The sequence below is a fragment of the Alligator sinensis genome, unplaced genomic scaffold (assembly GCF_000455745.1).
Source record: "Alligator sinensis unplaced genomic scaffold, ASM45574v1 scaffold542_1, whole genome shotgun sequence".
NCBI lineage: Eukaryota > Metazoa > Chordata > Crocodylia > Alligatoridae > Alligator > Alligator sinensis.
The window spans coordinates 3,067,464-3,080,349 of NW_005841963.1; positions in this window are offsets into that span (position 1 = coordinate 3,067,464).

Here is a 12,886-nt window from a genome sequence, read left to right on the forward strand (position 1 = left end):
TGTAGGGAATTTCTCTGCCTTTGTAAATCTGGAAGAAGTGGCTCTGTTGCAGATGAGAATCAGCTTCATGGTAAAGGAGTGTATGAGAGGAGGGCTCCAGGATGTTTGATCTTCCATTGGTGTAAGGTCCTAGGGACTTATCAGAGCTACTCCTTTAGGCTAGGGACAGAAGTTGCACATAAACCTGTTTAAGTGATCAGAAACTGGTTTAAACCTGTAACAGAACAGAAGCTCAGTACACATAAACCAGTTTCAAAATGGCTGAAACTGGTTTAAGATAAACCTGGTTGAATGTAGTATCAGACTTAACTAATTTGGGTCAAACCAGTTTTTGAAACTTCTGTCCCAGACCCCATCCTTGTTCAAGTTAAATCACAGTGCCCCAGCATCCCAAGATGCTTTGCAGTCCTGGGCTAGGATATACTGTCTGCTCTAAAGCAGGGCTGGCCCCACCCCTCTACTCCCTAGCTGGAGCAGTGAGAGCTGGCTGACAAGGGGGGCAAGCCTGGCTGGGATGCAGCTCAGTCTACAGAGGGGGCACTGCCGCCCCCAAAGCAAACCCTGACTGGGGGCTGAGGGCTGGGGCCAGGGAGGGGGGTTAAACACACCTCCCTCCCCCCCCCCCCCAATTTACTGCTGGCTGCAGCTGTAGACTACAAATCCCAGAGGCACGTGGAAGCAGGAAGAGGAAGTGATGAGCAACCCTGCAGAGTCCTGCGGCTGCAGTTCTGGACTGAAAATCACAGAGACCTCAGGGGCAAGACAAAGTGAACACAGCCAGAGAGCCCTATTCTAGTGCCCCCCACTCCCTCCAGCTTCTGGCCTGAGCCACTGCAGGCATGTGGCTGCATTTCCTGAAACAAAGGTAAAAGTCTGTTCACTTCTGTTTCAGTTTAATCTGTGCATTTTAGATTAATCTCCAAAGACTGAATCAATTCAGCCTCAGGCTTCTTGACTGCCTGTACCTAGCTTTATATCTGTGTAACTTGCACTGGGACTGATTGGTTGAAGATCAAGGAACTGCAGCTGGCTTCCTGCACTCCAACCCTTCCCCTCTCTGCTAACCTGAGCTTCACTTTCTCAACAAGAGTCTTTCCCCCATTGTCTCTACTGTTTGGGCAACATTAAAATGAGTGACCTAAAGTTTGCTTTCTCCCAGTCTGCATCTTAGAAGTCTAAGAGTGGACACAAGGGTGAACTATAAAATCTTGCAAAAATGAAGACCTCAGTGAAAACGATGACCTCAGACATATGGTTAAAACCAAAAGGCTCGGATATAATAGTTCTCTCAAATTCTTTCTAACCCTTTATGCAGGAGAGTAATATTAAAGCCATCCTAAGAAATAACGGCAGGGAATTATTAAAAGAAGGTAAGAGTCCTTTTGAAATACTGAACAATTCTTTTGCATTGGCCTTTAAAAATAGAGAAGGAAGGTCCACACCAAAGCAAAAGAGCAAAATTAAGGTGAATTAGGTAGTATAGTAATAATATCTACAACATTTTGTTTAAGGACAAAAATGGTAGGAAGTTTTAAGTGAAGAGGCATAAAGACAGACAGGTTAAAACCATGCACAGTCTTTGATGAAATGTTTCTAACAATTTTTCAATAAATGTTCTGAAAGGTTGGAAGCCATTGTCATGCTGTTAGGAAACTGCAACAAATTTAGTCTTGCACTTTTAGCTAAAACTGAAAGGCTGCATCACCTGGACTTACTGATGCAATGTTCGAAGGGTTCAGTTTGGGATAAGGAACCTTTCTGTAGCATCTGCTTTGCTCAAGCAGATGCCTTTTCAGAAATGTTCTGGTAAGCTGGCTTCTAGGTTTAACTCAAGTGTGTTCTTCTTAAATTTTAATCAGAAAAAAGATAGTGTAGGGGTGTCAAACATACTCTCCTGTCAAGCCCTGTAACCTGGTTTGAGCCAGTGTGATGCATCGACTGAACCCAGTGCTGTGGGCAGTGCATGAGGCACAGTGTCGATACAGGGTGCATCCTGAATATGGTACCTGTGTTGGACTGTCCCTGTGTACTGGGTCCAAGACTGGTCAGATTGGGCCATGTTGGCTAAGCTGCAGGGCCAGTCTGGCAAAATGCTGCATGCTGCACATGACCTTGTTGGCCCTATGCATCATGTGCAGAGTGAGCTGGGATGGCACATGCTGCACCCGACACTGGGTATAAGCACAGGGTATAAGCTGCTTGCAGTTTCTGCTGGACCAGTCTTGTGCAGAGGCTCTGGTCAGATTAGTTTGACACTCCTGGCATAGTGGGATTCCATTTTTATTATCTTTCAGTGTCTCTCCTGTATCATTCTCCAGTCTCCTTGGGCACGGAGGCTGCTCCAATGCCCAGTGTGTTAGAGCAGACTCAATTTAATCGAGTCTGCTGGAGCGTGGCAGTTATGGTCCTCCAGCAGCCTCCTGTGTCTCATGCATCCATGTCCCTGTACTTAAAAATGCTGACAGGGGAGCTTGAACTAAAGCTTGGTGAATGAGTCTTAGTTCAAGTGCTCTGCCACCATTTGTAAGTATGGGGACACTGATACACAAGATGCAGCGGCGCTTTAATTAGACCAGATCTTGGAGCTTCTCTAATTGAAGCACTGCCCTCCCCACTCCCACCTCTGGAGTATGTGCAAAAGTGCCCGTTTTGTTCTGCACTAAAAATTGAGGATGGACAATTTCTCATGTTTCAGCTGGCTCCATTGTAACTGTTTCATCTGTCCATCCTGTCCTGCAATAAGTAGAAGCTAAACATCTTGTTTCATTCAGGTTAGATTATTCCAGTTTAGCTTCACTTACTGAGAGGCAGGAATGGACAAATGAAACACTTAGTTGCAACAGATCCACTGATGTGTGCTTGTGAATGGAAAATCGTTTTTTCTGCCCACATATCTTTATTGCACATTTTAATTGTATCATTTTTCTTCAGCGTCAGAGTAGAATCCAGGCAATTTTACTATGGATGTATTGGCCCCTTTAGGGCTCACGGGATGAAAACTCGATTTTGTCAGCAAAGTAAATGGAGAGAGATTGTCATATTATGAATGTATTTTTTTTCATGGGCATTTACAGCAATAGCAGCATTTTACAGTTCTTCCGGTATGCTCAACGATAGTATCTTGTCTGTACAGCTTCATTTTCTAAATGGGGAAAAATGGAAAACAAAAATAAAAAGCATGAACAATAAAAGGCACATGAATTTTAAAGTGATTCTACTTGACTAGTCAAAGATTTTTGTCTCTTACACGGGCAAAGGATTTTATTTTTTAAGAGATGAGTTTCAGCCTGAAGATGTCCATTTTAACACAGTTATAACAACTTGTTCATGCATAGCACTTTGTAATGAAAAGTAGATATTCTAAAACAGAGGTTCCCCAACTTTCTTATTGCATACCCCATTCCAGATTTACCTGCATACCCCTACCAGCATATATTTTATATTTTAACCCCTTAAATGCCAATTATAATAATGAAAATTAAATCTGCCGTTACACAATTTCTCCCACGTAGCCCCCAGAGATGTCTTGCATATCTCCAAGGGTATGTGTACAACAGTTTGGGGACCCCTGTTCTAGATGGCATGCTGTATAGTTGATCTGAGTGGCAGGTCAACCAAATATATAAAATTATTCATGCCCTTCAGATACTTCCTGTATCTGGCACAAAAGTGAATTAAGCTGAATGAGACAGATTATGAAACTTGAGAGAGGGAAAGCTAGTTGATAAGAGACTTGCTTCTGGACTGGCTTGTCCTCTATTATTACTTTTCATTCTTGTGCCTATCCCCCTCTTTCGGGATATTATGGGGAGCAGAATAGTTAGTTATGATAGCTCTGAGAAATGGTATCCACTTCTGAACCTCAAGAAACAAAAAAACTCATAAGCTGTCTACAGTAATGATGCTTGTTACTGTACAGTGCAACAATTGCTCCATGCAAATACTACTGAACAGTTGATAGAAAGATGTTAGGTTCTGGACTTGAACCAGCAAAAAGTCAGGGCCACAAATCCTGTTTGCATGATGTGGACAGATTTACTGTATAGTTTTCCTTTCTTAGAAGAATTATGACTGGTGATGAATTTCAGTAAGTAGGAAGAAAAATGCTTTCAGGCTTTGCAGATGGGCATTAAAGGGAAAACTGATATGTAATGGTCTCGGGAGAAACGGAGGGGGGAGAGGGGAAGGGGAGTGTATACTGCACAGATGATTTACATACTGGAATGTCTTGTTTGACCTTCAGTGTATTAAGGAGTTAAATGCTAATTTTATTCTAGTAGATATTTTCCTGTGTATTAGTTTGTGCATAAAATAAGCATTAGGTCTGTGTGCCTAGTGGAAAAAATATTATGAACAGCATCAAGCTCTGAACCAATTCATTCTGACCATTTTCACATCTTCCTTTTATTCACAAATAGGGAAGCAATTAAGTTTTTCATCACACATTCTCATGGGAAAGCTCATAATTTTGCAGGGGAGGGTGTCTGCACTGCGGTCAGGTCACCTCTCTCAAAGAGTCCCTCTGCACATACAGGCAAAGGTCTAATGTGATCTAGGGGTGTGTGTGTGGTGGTGGGGGGCACGATCTAATGTGTGATTCACACAGTTGTCCCTCCTGCCATGCCATACATGCATGGCAGGAGGTCTGATTGTGGGATTGTGAATTGGAGCCCATCATGCCTTATTGCTGGTGCATGGGGAGCCTGATCTCAGATCTGGGATCAGACTCCCCCTGCACTAGCAAGAAGCAAGACCCCATGACTGGAAGGCCCCTCAGCTGTAGTCTTGCAGTCATGGGGGCACAGGCTACACATGCAAATTAAAGCTGGATAGAAACCAGCTATAAACTTATTATGCATTTTCCAGCAAGAACTTCATAGCTGGTTGGACCTTTTTAAGGTATGACAGTTAATCTGCAGTGTGTAGCCAGTCGACATTAATGGTGCAATTGCATGATAGATGTATCATGTAGATGGAGCCAAAGACTGAACAGTTCAGCCACAGCAGAACAGAGGTAGGCAAGAGCTAATTGCCAAAATGTTTACCAGGCTTTTCAGGCAAACTTTTTGGCCTGTGCTCTGTGACTATATGGTTATCAGCAGGGCTCTGGGTTTTCTGTTTCCCAGGGAAGAACCTGGATTTTCCCCTTTGCAACAGGAACCCACGTAGGGCTGTGTGATGCTTCGGTCACTGATTTGATTCGGCGGAGATTTGGCCTGATTTGGTGGCCAAATCCTCCCAATCGATTCAGAGAGATTCAACGATTTGGACATAGACACAGCTTTAAATGTTTTTTCTACGTACCTCAAGGTACCAGAATGCTGAGATGCTGGGGTGCATGTAATGTCCCACAGGAGCGCTGGGGGGGGGCGGTGTTTCCCCAGCGCACTTAGCAGCAGACCCGGAAGTGGACCAGAAGCACCTCTGGTCCACTTCTGGGTCCACTGGGGAATGCACAGGGGGCCCTCTGGCACCCCCCCAGCTCGGTGACTGGTGCCAAGGGTCTGGGGGGGGGGCAGTCAGGGTCCCTCCGTGGCTGATTGCTGAGCCAAGGGGCATGGGGAGGCCCCCCAAGCACGCTCAGTGGCAGACCCAAAACTGGATACAAAGTACTTCCAGTCCACTTCTGGGTTTGCCACCAAGCACATGGGGGGGCGGGCGGGCACTCCTGCATGACCCTGCATCTGCCCCACCATTGCAGCATTCATGAGCTGCACCTGGTACCTCAACGTATGTAGAAAAAACATTTAAAGCTGCGTCTATGGCCAGATCACTGATTCGCTGATTCTCTGCTGCATTGAATCTCCAGATTCGGATTCAGCCGAATCAAATCAGGACAGTGATCTGCAACAACTAATCAAATCACTGTCCCTGATTTGGGCCGAATCTGAATCAAATACAGCCTGTTTCGCACACCCCTAAAACCGTGGGTTTTTCCTTGCAAGATGGCAGAGTTCCAGCATGCAAGGTGGTGCTTGGGGCTGGGAGGAGGGCAATCAGAGATGGGGGGGAGGGGATGCCACAATTTAAAATAAATTCTAAATCTCTATATATTTTGGTGTTTTGATTACTGGATTTTTTATTATGGAAAATCAGAGCTTCCCCTGCCGCCTTTGTTTTCCAGGATATGCGTCCAGCTGCGGCTGTTCCCCACTGCTTTGTGGTGCTAAGCAGCCATGATATGCCAGTGCCCTGCCCTCCCAGCTCTGCCACAGCCTCCCATTCCTGTGAGGGCCCCAAACTCCTAACCTGCAGTCCCCTGCACCCCCACCCCCAGCCCTGCTTCACTGGGCCCACAGCTGCTAGGGCTATGGACCTGGTGGCTGCATCCTGCCTGGTTCCTGACCTGCAGGCACTAGCTACAGCCAGTCCCAGCTGCTGTTGCCAGAGTGGATCACAGAGGGCAGCACTGCCCCACCCCCCCACACACATGAAAAAAATTTGCCTTTTTTTTTAATCAGGGAAAACCAGGTTCCCTGGAGACCAGCTCAAATAGTTGGATTGAGAGTGATAGTTATGAAGAATCAGATCCTTAAATATTGTCTAGATTTAAATGCCCTACTCTAAACACCCGAGTTTTAAAACACTGACCTTAGCATGTAATAGTTCTTAGTAAAAATCATGACTAAGACATCAGTATCCCAAACCTTCCAAGCATGCATGTGTATAAGGGTTCAGCATGCATTAGCTTTGGCTACTAGATTCAAGCAAGGATGTCTGCTTCCTATAATATGAACCTGGAATTTTTCAGATTATTCCTAAAATAGCATGTGTTTAAGGAAATTGAAAGTGTGAATACGGTCATTCCCCACCCCAGTAAAAATAGATTTAAACTACAAATTTAATCTGCATAATGTAGTGAAGTTCTGTGGCATGTCATTGGGGATTTTAAATAATTAAGTTGAATCTAGTTTAGAATACTTCATTATGAATTTAATGATTTGATCTCTGTCTTCTAGAAAGTAGCTGCTTGACTCCATTTTGTACTGTTCCTGGCTTGACACAGGTGAATTAACTTTGTATGCCCTGGGCATGAGAGAGGTATGGGTGAAGGGGTGAGTGAAAAGTGAATGGGAGTTTTGCATGAGAACAAGGAGAACGGATGTAACTGTTTATATAAGCAACAAGGTGCCAGATTTGTAAATTACCAGCCAGTAACTAACTAACAAACAGCTGAAGAATCCCTTTGAAGCCCGGGGGCACAAAGGAGATAACAGAGGAAGGAATGCTGCCATGCGGGCAACAAGAACACTTCAAGGCTGAGACCCATTTTTACGACCAGTATGACCTTGAGTTGAGATAAGAAGATGATGGATGAGAAACAACTGTTAAAACACAGACTAAGCATGGAAAACCCCCACAATGCTGAACAAAGACTGGCAAAACCTGTAAAAGGGAAACCCAAATGATGCCAAGTCAGTGAACTTTCCATTTTTTTTCCCAGAGCACAGACGCGTCTGTTTTCATCCCGCTCCAGCTGCTGTCTTCCACCACCATCATCATCATCTCAGCTACTCAATGAACATGGTGTTGGCCACCCTGAGCAACTATTACTGGTAACTATACCTGGTGTCTGTCTGTATGCATGGAATGGTTGTGTGTGTGTTTATGCATGATGATGTGTATGATAATCACTGTGTGTTTGTATGAATGGCGTACCAGGACCTCTATGTCTAATTCATGTAATCAATAAACGCGGCATTTTGCCTTATGCCCCTTTATAAAGTCTCACTTGTGATTTAAGCAATTGGTAATTTGTGTAACAGTTCCACTTCAGATTTCTAAAACTTGTTGGAGACATTGAATCAATGTGTATTCATGGGGAAGAACAACTGAAGTAAGTGACATTAAAGGATGTTTCTCTATTTTGGATAAGAAGTTCAGACAAGTGACTTTTGAGTAAGCAAACTTATATTAGATCACACAACGGCTACATGTGCTCAACTCATTAAAATCCATTAGAATGTTTAGTACTGGAGGGCACTTAGAGTGACGCCTTTGAAGGGAATGCCAGGAAGAGCATCATGGTGGCAGGCAGAATGATGCATAAGAATGGCTCTATGTCATCTTTGGTTGAGCTTATTTGACGTCTGCTCTGAAATTTTAAAAACAAAACAAAAAAGTAAAAATGATCAGTCTTTTAGGATCCTTAAATCTCTCACTTTTTTTAACACAATGATCTACCTACTGGATATGTGTACCCGTTCTTTTAGTTACCATATGTCTGGTCAAATGATTTGATAAATAGAAACTATGTCAGTGGTTCTCAAACTGCAGTTCATAGTTGAGTGGTTTGCAGAAGTCTTCCTACTGGTCATGAAACGTGTCTCATTTTAGCAAGCAGGGACTAGAAGATTTGAGTTATTGAAAGGAGAAGTATGTTTATTAGTAGGGACTTAGCTAAATCACGGTTTCATGAATTTTGGAGAAACAATGAAAAACTGCATTGTCCATGATAGCTGTGACCACCAGGAAATTTGGCATTGGCTGTCATGTCCCATGAAATCAACCAAAAAAAAATTGTTAGTGATGTAGACTGAGTGAAGGCACCATCTACCAATCGGCGATGAGGGGTGAGGTTGCTGTGAAAAGTCTGTAAAATAGGCTTTGCTCACTGTGAGCAGGCTACAAAAAAACCTTTGTCTTGCCATGACTTAGGTAGGTCTCTATTTATAAGGCTCACAGTATAAGGGGTGGCCGGGGTGGGGCTACTGTATTAGACTTCATATTTTTGTTGGTACTTTTATTAGTTTTAGTTCTCATTTTTTGTTTTTAATCTAACACTGAATTTAACACCAGCTTGCACAAATCCAGTTTATAAAAGAAGAAAGCAATATTAAGGAGTCCTCCATCAACCCTGTGATAACCTGACTAGAGATAGAAACACAGAACTCCCAGGGGAATGGTACCCCACCCCACCCCACCCCAATTTGCCTAATGTTTATTTTCTTTCTAGTTACAGTCATAAAACTCTATCATTTATTGAAGATAACAATATCATATACATTTCAGCTAGCTCAAGCTTTTATTAAACTCCTCCTTTATTATAAATGCCTAACATATCAAAAATAGGAAGCTCAGTTTTGCTGATAGGGAATTAAAATTCAATTTGACTCTCTTCTTACTTGTTCTTTTTTATTATAATACATTTATAATTAATACTAATAAAACGTAGTTGGGGGGAGGTATGATAGATAATCAAAGATGAGTTCACAGCATGATACTGTTACTAAAAAAGCTAACATGAGTGTGTATCTGAGCAGAGCCCCAACTCCAGCACATCAATTTACTTATCTTAACTCCTCCTAAAGGCCAGTGCTAAAAAAAAAGGGGAGAGATGATGGGAGCAGGGCTGGAGGGTGCTGAACAGGAATAAAGCCAGGCTATTTTGAACCAGGGCAGAAGAACTTTCAAAAGTTCTGGGCCCTGTCAAAGCTTGTTCTGCTAGCCACCTGGGCTCTGTAATAAGTGAAATCTAAACATCTGCCTCTTCAAATAAATATCCAGCAGTGGATGGAAAAACTCTTGATGGCCTATGAAAGTATCCGGTGATTCAATGATTTTGAAACCAAAGATGATTCTTTTTAAAAAACATTATTGTCACTTCCTGCCTAGTCCAGTTCAAAGAACTTCTCCCAGAAACGTTGACATCAAGCTCATGATGTGTAAGACATTAAGAAAACAGTTCATGTTCTTAATAAGTGAAGTAATGCATTTCATTTCTACTCTGAGTTTCCAGCCATTCGGTTTTGTTGTGCCTTTTTCTGTTAGATTAAAGGGCCATCTGCTATCAGAAATCTCTTCTCCATATAAGCAGTTGGAGGACTGTAATAAAGATACCTCTCATCCTTCTCATAGATAAACTAAATGGATCGAGTTTCTTTAAGAGTCTTATAATACAGATTTCTCAGCTCTTGGTCCTGGCAGTTCATTTTTTATTTATTTTTAAGTGTGGAGATAGTATTCCAGGAACGAACAAATTGTATTGCTTCCCTACTCTATATGAATCCACTTAAATTCAAGGATCATATTAGCCTTTTATATATAGGATCACACAGCTCACATTTGATTGGTTATCTACCATGACCAGCCCTCCCCCGCATATCATGTTAGTATTCGTTTATAAATGCATTAAATATTATCAATATATACAAAGCATGAAAAGAGTAAAAATTCGAATTTTTGTTCCCACCAGCAACATTTGCCTCTTAAAGTACCTTAGCCAAAACCCACTGAAGGCATTTCTTCTGTTATTTCAGTGGACTATGGCTTGAGGCTTATGGTTGTGCAATTTGCTCTGCACACAGAGAGAGCACCACAAAATCACCTCATATTTAGTGATCCTTTTTCTTTTTTTTTAATTAAGAGGTTGTGGACAGTACAACTTAATTTCTGGCCTTGGTATTGAAAGAAAGAAAACCAGGCAGCAGCATAGCTGTGAAAGTGTGGTTCAGCTCTGACTTCAATAGAGGCAATAGGTAGGGGTGCACCGATAGAGATTTTTGGGGCTGATATCCAATTTTTAAGGAGACGTATTGGCTGATACCAAACCAATTTCCGATATAGCATGGAGAGCTGCCTCCAGCTGGTAAATCCATTGTGGTGGAAGGCGAAGGGGGCAGATCAACCCCCACCACCATGAGAGACGGGGCAGGGGCAGGCGCTGCCAAGCCAGGGCAGGGTGGGGTGAAGGGCAGGACGGACATGGCTTGTGGGGGCGGGGGGTGGCTCCCACCACTGTGCACACCCTGGCAGGGTGTGGGCAGGGGAGCGTGTGCCCCTTGGATCTGCGTGGGGTGAGCGGGTGGGTAGCAGCTGTGGGCTGGAGCCAGGCTCTTCTCGCTGGGGGCTAGGCTCAAAGTAGGGGCTATGGAGGCGGCTGCAGCAATCCCAAATTTTGCCGTAGCTCCCTCCCAGCACCACTGCTGCTGTGTGCCTGGCACAGCCTCAGCTCTTCCTGCCTCAACCCCTGCCTCCCCACATGTGCTGGGAAGAGCCAAGGCTGCACTGGACACATGGTGGCATTGGGAGCTATGGTGAAATTTGGTGTGGTTACAGCCCCCTCCATAGCCCCCGCTCTGAGCACAGCTCCCAGCGAGAAGAGCCCAGCTCCAGGCCACAGCTGCAGCCTGCCTGCTCACACCGCACAAATCCGTGGGGTACACGCCCCCCCCCCCCCCCCCCCCCGGGGGGGGGCGGCGGGGGGGCGCACGCCCCACCCCCCCCCTCCCAGGGTGTGTGCAGCTGGAGGAGCTGACCCCCTCAGACGAACCATGCTTCCAGCCCATGCTGTCCCACCTCGCCCTGGCTGGGCAGTGCCTGCCCCTGCTCCTGCCCACTCCCTCACTGTGGGGTGGGGGGTGTTGATCTACCACCCCATGCCCCTTTCCTTCCTCTTCCCCTTCCACCACAATGGACTTACCAGCTGGAGGCAGCTCTCCATGCTGCCAGGCTGTGCTCCTTGTTGCCTGAGTGCTGTGCTGTGGCTGTGCACACGCACTGGCATTTATCAGACAAATTATCAGCTGCATCTGGCTGATTTTCCAATACAGCCAATTTTCTTTATATCAGTACCGATCCGATATCAGACCGATGTATCGGTGCATGTCTAGCAGTAGATATTATTGGGTACATCTATATGAGATGCTTTACTGTGCAGCAGACTAATTTGCTGTGCAGTAAAGCCTCACCGTCGTGCCAATTAGGGCGCAGTAGACTAATTTACATTGCTGTTGGATAGTCCCATGAGATACAAGTGGTATATGGCAGCACAGTAAATTGTTGCACTTAAATGTCAGAATTAGTTTACTTAATTTGAGTCAGAGTATTTTTCAGTTGAATTAATGCACATGCAATGCACGTGCACCCGTTCAGTATGAAGCAATTGTCTAAAAACTTTAGAATATTTGAATATATTTACATGTTACTTTTATTTGCACCTTTTCAAATACCCACAACATGTCAGCAGCTGGAAAACTAATGTAAAATAGTGCATTATGTCTATTTAGAAAGATTGCCAATCACCAACAAGACCCCATGTGTTAGTAGTATTTCCATAAGCATTTTAGAGCTGGGCATCTCTCTTGGAAAGTATTATTCTTGTCTTCTTAAAGTTATACTATTTGGGTAGCTTTTAAGAATAACACTTGGGTTGTGTGTGTTAGGTTTTCCTTAAACCCTGCCCCCCCCAAATGTGCTAGAATATTTAATAATAATAATAATAATAATATTTTTTTAGGAAAACAGCTGTCCAGTTGGGTTAGGATATTGTCCTGTAGTAGCTATAAATGAAAGCTACAGCATTGTCCCAATCAGGGGGGGCACAGGTGTCACAAGTGTCATTGGTAGCCTCTGTGTGTGATGCATAACAGATGGTGGTGGGTGAGGAATGGGACAGGCAGTACAGTGACAGATAGGACAAGAAGCAGAAAGCAAAGCAGCAAATTGGGCAGAGAGCACAGTGAAGAAAGCAGAGCAGCAGGTCAGGCAAGGAAAGAGGATTGGAGCAGCACTTGAGAAAGGGAGTGGGGCAAATTTGTGGCATACCTGGCAAAAAGGCTAGCCTTCGTTGTCCTAACGTATGAAAACTGGGTGATGACATTTAGTAATCTAATTTGAATGGCCAAAGTGACTGCAAGTGTCAGCTGTGCAAATAGATTTTTAACAAATCTAATTTTACTTGTTATTAGCCAATGCAAGATTCTGTTCTGACCTAGTTAATTTAGTATATTTAAACTAACAAATGCTGTGTTTCTTTTCTGGCAAGGTTATTTGGGTAGATGGGATGTCTTTTATTAGACCAAATGAATAGTTGGAAAAAATTGTTCTTTCCAAGCTTCCAGGCACAGGAGCCCTTCCTCAGGCCTACGGAGAATTTGCTGGTCTA